The 7,493-nt window shown below is 31.9% G+C and overlaps 1 long non-coding RNA gene across 2 annotated transcripts; it reads right to left on the minus strand.

The window, feature by feature from the left end:
* Positions 1 to 2,719: 2,719 nt before the first annotated feature.
* On the minus strand, positions 2,720 to 5,814 carry LOC141653407 (uncharacterized). 2 transcript variants are annotated; one of them, XR_012547394.1, is made up of 7 exons: positions 5,599 to 5,814; positions 5,433 to 5,478; positions 5,306 to 5,339; positions 3,650 to 3,734; positions 3,348 to 3,429; positions 3,199 to 3,246; positions 2,720 to 3,097 (listed from the first exon to the last, which is right to left on the minus strand). It is a non-coding gene; the product is annotated as an uncharacterized LOC141653407 (long non-coding RNA). The 2 variants fall into 2 exon arrangements; XR_012547393.1 differs by having other exon boundaries at positions 3,513 to 3,734.
* Positions 5,815 to 7,493: the final 1,679 nt, after the last annotated feature.

Consider the following 7,493-nt stretch of genomic DNA (forward strand, 5'->3'; position numbering starts at 1 on the left):
AGACCTCTAATAAAATGGGTAGGGGGACAAGGTGGGGCACTCCCCATATGCTTTCCACTTTATGGCAAATGGGTATTTTGTGAGGGGAAATGGTATCCGCCTATACGTATAGACGGATAGTGTCCGTCTATAATGAGAATTTGTGGTGGAAGAGATATAAGAGCTTCCACAATCATGAGGATAACACTCCTTGAAAAATTGAGGAAGAGCAAAAGTAGAACAAATTAGAACTCCAACCATGAGGATACATCCTCAATTATATGAGTAAGAAAACGCTGCGTGAGAAATCACGGAAGAAGACGAGGAGATGAAAGTGGAGTTGCAGTATAAAAAGTACAATTTTTAATGGAAGTTGACACAAAACGACAAGGATGAATATGTAATTGAATTTGGCACACTGTTTGGGATGTAGTAGTTGATTGTACCAAATAATTATTTACCTCTTAATTTTTAATTTTACCAAAAATTAATATGTAATTGTTTTTTTTTTCAAAAAAATAACTATACCATAATTCCTATTTTTTTTCTCTACAAATAGGTAATAATATTTGATATATATTGACATACTTTTCCTTCTCTTCTTTCTATGATTTTCTTTACTCTATTAGATATCGTTTTTCTAATGGACGTTTAAGATTCGTAATTTGTGGGGTAATGAATAACATTGATAAAAACGATTACATTGATAACTGACAACTGATAACACATAAATAAAACTGACAAAAAATAAAGCTAACACGTAAATAAAGCTGACACATATTGTTTTAAATGTTTATCTCTTTTATGTTTTAGAAATTGTTTAGGAAAATATTTTTTTTAAAGAAAAAAAAAAGTCTTACCTTTTTTCTAAAATAAAACCGAAGTCGGTAATTATCAAGTTGTAAATCCGAACAAATTACGAAAATATATTTTTAATGTAAAAAATGTGTGGGGTATTTTAAAGTAAGAGAGATAAATGATGAAAGAGAGTGATGAGGAATAAGTGTAAATTATTGTTGGAAGAGTATTTTGTTTGTAAATTGAAAAGTTGAGGAATAATGAGGTGGATGAGTAAGAAGTGATAAGAGAGAGTGAGATGAGGAAGAGTATTGAGTATGGTTGGAGATGCTCTAAGGGGGCGATTAATTTGTTGTACAATTGTACTTAGAGCTGTCAAAAGATGACCCGGCGAAAAACCGCCGTAACCGCTCAAAAATTATCCGGAAATAACCCGCTCTTTTAAACCCGAACCCGAAGACGAGGTGACAATAACTTGCACATTTAGGGTCAAGACCCGTTAAACCCGTGACCCGACCTGACCCGGAAATAGGTCTATTTACTAAAATTTTGTATTTGAATCAATAAAAATTATACAAAATGATAAAAATAGTGAAATTTAAAATTTTTGGAATAAAATATGCTTATATTCATTTTAAAAGCATAGTTTTATCACATGATTAATTAATCAAATGATTATCATATATATATATATATATATATATATATATATATATATATATATATATATATATATATGAGGTGGGATCCGGTGAGAACGATCATTCAGTGAGAACGGTGAGAACGCACTAGATACATTAGAATATATAAAAAAGGTGCACTTTTTTTTTTTTTTTTTTTTTTTTTTTTTTTTTTTTTTTTTACCAAATCTCATATATACACTTTTAACTAGAGTAGGTACATTTTTTTTTTACCAAAATTCTATATACGCATTTTAAGAAAGTAGATACACATTTTTTTTTTTACCAAATCTCATATACACTTTTAACTAAAGTAGGTACACTTTTTTTTACCAAAATTCTATATACGCATTTTAAGAATCTAGATACACTTTTTTATTTTTTTTTAACCAAATTTCATATACACTTTTAACTAAAGTAGGTACACTTTTTACCAAAATTCTATATACGCATTTTAAGAATGTAGATACACTTTTTTTTTTTTTTTTTTTTTACCAAATCTCATATACACTTTTAACTAAAGTAGGTACACTTTTTACCAAAATCCTATATACGCACTTTAAGAATATAGATACACTTTTTTTTTCTTTTACCAAATCTCATATACACTTTTAACTAAAGTAGGTACACTTTTTACCAAAATTCTATATACGCACTTTAAGAATGTAGATACACTTTTTTTATTCTAGGTACAATTTTTAAGTGAATTCTATATACACTTTTTTTTATCCAATGTAGATACACTTTTTGCTAGCATAGGTACAATTTTTTCATAGATTTTTTTTTTTTAACTAAATGTCATATACGTTTTTTTTTTTTTTTTTTTTTTTTGCAAAATGAAATAGATACATTTTTTCACATAAATTTTAGATACACTTTACAATAATGTAGTTACACTTTTTCCGATCCTAAGTACACTTTCCCCAATCTTCACCGTGGTAACCGCAAGTTACGAAGACGTAAACTACAATGCTAATATATATCACGTTGACGCATTGTGTTAATTGCTTATTGTATCTCAATTCAAAAACGTATTCGGTTTACCAATATTAGGGTTGTTCATACGTAATAACCGAGTGCACTAAAGTTTAAATCGGTTGGAGATAATCTGGCACACAAATGCCATATAACTTGAAGTAGCCGAGCTCAACAAATCACATATCTAACTCATGCTCAAGACAAAAAACAACATGTTCCATCGGGGTTTTCTACTCATGACAGTTTATGGTTTTAAAATAATCAAAAGTGCTATAGGCATCATATGGCAAAAACTCAATCAAGAAACCGAGTTTAAGAAAGTTGGAAACTATTTTAAACAATTACAACCAAAATTGAGGAAGCCGGAATCAGGAACCACTAACTTCAATGCGCATTGCGAACCTAAGTTCCTTTATGCTTCCTGAAAATATGTATTCTCCAAATTATGTCGTTTAGAAAGTTGACATTACAGATGTTTTATGCGACACAACGATTGAATTAATCAGATTACACACCCCTAAATGAAAACATTACAACACAACCCTACTTAAACAGTCTTATTTGTCACCAACAGATATTCCGAAAAAGATAATCAACCTCCTTGCTTGGTTGCTTGCAGCCACACTTCAACCAGTTTAGACTCCGGCATCTACTTCAAATATCTACAAATCAAACATTTTAATAAGACCATCAGGATATAATTTAAGTGATTTTTTTTAAAAAAAGGATGAAAACGAGACAAAAAAAAAAGAAAAGTTAATACCTTTCTCTTATTTTCGTGGCATCGTAACAAGTTGACCGCACTGTCCTTCTATATCCAGACTTTAGTGTGAGTATCAATACCAATGATATAAATGTTGTCCACCAAATAGTAAAAACACCAAAGACAAAATATTCATAAATTGGATAAACCTTGAAATTGCTCTTAGCTTCCCACAGAGATCTGTCAAGTCCAGCTTCTAACCATTTGAGTACATAAACACCACAATCATACCTTCACAGCAGAATGAAAAAGAAAGAACATTAAAGTCTGACTTGTTGAGATCAGACAAAAAGGAATAAGAGTGATGTACATACACGTTTGGCTATTGAGGAACAAGATGATTCGTAACTTCAGCTAGAGGAACACTTACAAAGTGTTTGTACCCTTTAGAACGGCATAAGATCTGGACACCATTATTAACCTAAAAACAGAACAATAAATTTACATGTACCAGCTATTTCTTGGTGGTTACTTGTGCCAATTGCTTCTATTGCCAACTTTCTTGGTCTGGGCTTTTTCATATTTACACCTGAAAACTGAAAAAATGTAGCTAATTACGTTATTAATGTAGCTAATAAGTACATATATGTACCTAATATGTACCTACATATATGATTAATTGTATCTACTGTGCATATGTATGCCAGTTTGTACTCTTTAAAGAGGTCAGGCTTAATGATTATAGAACCCATTATGTTGTACCTAATATCTGTGTGCACTCTTAAAGTAGTTCAGTAAAGGGCATTCGGGGGAAACGTACATACTAGCCAAATACACGTACCTATTACTTATCAAAGCGTACCTAGAAGGGAATGGTGTCCTGTTTAGTCATTTGGGTATGTATAGTACCCAACATAACACCAATTAAAAGCATATAATTTTAGTATGCTGGGACAAGACAATTCACACCCTAGCACAGAACAAAAATAAAAACCACAATTCACACCCTAGGACAGAACAAATATAGGCACCATAAAGAACGTACCTAGAAAATAATTGAACGTAACTAAAACCCGTTAAAAAGCAACTAATGGTCAAAGGGATCCATAAGTGTAAATCGGTTATATTGTCCCACATCGAACCTACCAAAGACTACGAATATCCTACACTAATTATCTCTTTGAACCAACGTATGGTAATGATTTAGATCACTTATAACCACCTTTTTCAAACTGATATACCTACAACTATCATGTTCGGTGGTCACATCATTTTACTGTTCTTTTACCGATTCAATAACAATATATAAGTACCTAGTATGACTTGTGAGGACTCATAAAACAAGGATAAGAGCACCCAAGCATGTTAGTACAACTTGTGATAAACTAATCTATGTTATTTATCTACAACAATTTTGGATAAGGATTATAACCAAAACAATTCCAAGACCAGTTGAATGGAGCTCAAGGCTATAATCATACAACATCGTCACCTTTTCTAAACCAATTAGGATAGTCAAGCAAAAACGTACTTCCAAAACACTAAAGTTCACAAACTGGGAACAAATGTAAGATACTTTCACAATGAATGTCAATGGATGATCTTTTCCTTTGTTTCAATTTGTGAACAAATGGCTGAGACACATACTTTTACAACATAATTACTCCATTTAATTCCATTTTATGAGAGTTAATGAGGTTCACACACTTGTAGTCAGCCGACACAAAACACGAAACTTGAAACGTACCTAGGTACTTATTAAACGTAACTAGAAGTAGTAAAGACACCTAGTGGCTATGGAGCCCCTAAAAATAGATATCACCAGTTCACCACATCTTCTTTATTGAATTTTTATTATTAGCACCTATCTCAAATGATTCATTAAGTTGAGCAACCAAGCGACACTAATAATTATGACATCAACCTACATTCAGTGGCAACAAGTAACGATCAATTATATACAAATAAAAAACTTATATAAAGATGAAAAATGCACAATTCTACAAAAAAAATAACAATATAAATTAAATTCTAAGAAATTGATGAAACGGAAGTCGCAAACAACGCAATTTTCAAGAGAATAACACAAAAACTGAAAAAATAACAAAACAAAACGGATAACGGTGGAAAATTAGTAATGTACAAAAAATTAGGGTTAAGATAGTACCTGATCGAGCAAATAGATCAACGATAAACTTTAACTGGAAAGAAAAGTGAATACATAAATCAATTAAAAGCATAAATTAAACTAACGAAACTGAAAACTAAATTAATCATGGACATGAGAAAATTACCTGATTAACAAAACCTCTAGGAAAACGCAAAAAGTAAAAAATGATCCTGCAAAATTTGATTACAAGCATGGGTAAGAAATTGAAGGAGATATTTGAGGTCAAAATCATAAGATTTGACAAATTCGAGCAAAACAATTGAGATTAAAGCTCAGACAAACACCATTACTTATGAAAATGAGCGAAAATTTTCCGATTACGGAAACTGAGCTGAAGATATTGCGGTTGAATGAGCGTTGTTCGTCACCGTCGTCGCCCGATTAACTGGAATTTTGACGGAAAAAATTGAATTGATGAAATCGAATTGGGGAATTTGAATTGGGAATAAAATAAAGGTATATTGATAAAGTGTGAACAAAAAATGAGAGGAGAGAGAAAGAGTCCTGAATAAGTTGTGTTTTATACGTAACAAATAAATGGGATGTGAGTATTTATATCTGCCGTACAGTCGTTTTTAAATCCAATGGTTGTAGGTCGTTTTAAGATTATCGTAAGTGTTAGTTCCAGGATCCTAAATCATATATATATATATATATATATATATATATATATATATATATATATATATATATATAGATTTAGGATCCAGGTGAACAATATTCAGTAAGAATGATAACGCACTATATTCATGAGAATATATATATATAGACAAGGTATACTTTTTTTTTTTTTTTTTTTTTTTTTTTTTACCATATCTCGATCACTTTTGATTATCGTAAATGACACTTTTTACCAAAATTCAATGTACACTTTTTAATAATGTAGATAATTTTTTTTTTTTTTTTTTTTTTTAAACAAAATCTCAGATACACTTTTGACTATCGTAGGTACACTTTTTACCATAATTCTATATACACTTTTTAATAATGTAGATACACTTTTTTTTTTTACCAAATCTCAGATACACTCTTAACTATCGTAGTCTGACACTTTTTACCCGAATTCTATATACACTTTTTAAGGATGTAGATACACTTTTTTTTATCCAGATACACTTTTTTACCTTATTTTTATATATACTTTTTAAGAATATAGAGTGACACTTTTTTACATCTTTAGTCTGACACTTTTATACCTGATTTCTATATATATACTCTTTTTAAGAATGTAGATACAGTCTTTTTCTATCCTAAGTACAACATCTACGAGATATATTTAATGTATCTATATTATAATTAACTTATCTAATACTCACTCCTTAGCATCATTTTTAATGTTTAAATTAAAAATAATAGTCAAGATTCCACCGCACAACCCACTTTCAATCTTGTTCGTTATTTTCCAGTACCAGTACCATCATTATACTCTCCAACTCAAATCCCATTTAGCAACTTCACCAAATTAATCAGATTCTTGGTACCAAAAAAAAAACTCAATTAATTATCAGATTCTTTACATCATGTAACCAACTTTACTAAATTAATGGGATTCATTCATCCCCTCCACTATCATGTCTATCAATACCAACACTAAATTAAGGTGAGAATATTAATTATATATGGATAATGCTCAACCTCAAATGTCGGCTTGTACTTCGTGAAATCGTGGTACTACTACCTCCTTTGTTATGCTTGACTCAGACGATTTCTCCAGCGCCGCAACTCCGACAAACAATGGACTGAAGAAGAAGAAGGTGTTGTGGTTGTGGTTGTTGTCGAAGACAGCGTACGATGCCGACCACCGAACCAGAAAGCTCTCGGACAATTTGGCGATTTGTTTATCTGATTTCATTGCCGGGGATGAGATTGGGGGAGACAGAGCTTGGGGTTAATTGATTTCGACTATGAATAGAACGATGACCGGAGTAGATATGGAGAAGAGAAAGAGAAGGGGATCAAGAGTTGTGTGGCCAATGAAACGTCCGCCTGGTGGTGATGGAGGTCGTCGGCATTTGGTCTTCGTCGGCGCGCCATCTTACTATTTCCGCCATCGTTGCCGCTGTAGTGATCGTAATTAGGAGGGAGGTCTCAGGTGGATTATGTCGGCATCGTCGTCGACAGAGGTGTGTGGGGATGTGTGTTGAACGTTAGAGTCTTGTGTGTGGGAGGTCGTGTCGACTGGTGC

Source organism: Silene latifolia, chromosome 4 (assembly GCF_048544455.1).
Source record: "Silene latifolia isolate original U9 population chromosome 4, ASM4854445v1, whole genome shotgun sequence".
Taxonomy (NCBI): Eukaryota; Viridiplantae; Streptophyta; class Magnoliopsida; order Caryophyllales; family Caryophyllaceae; genus Silene; species Silene latifolia.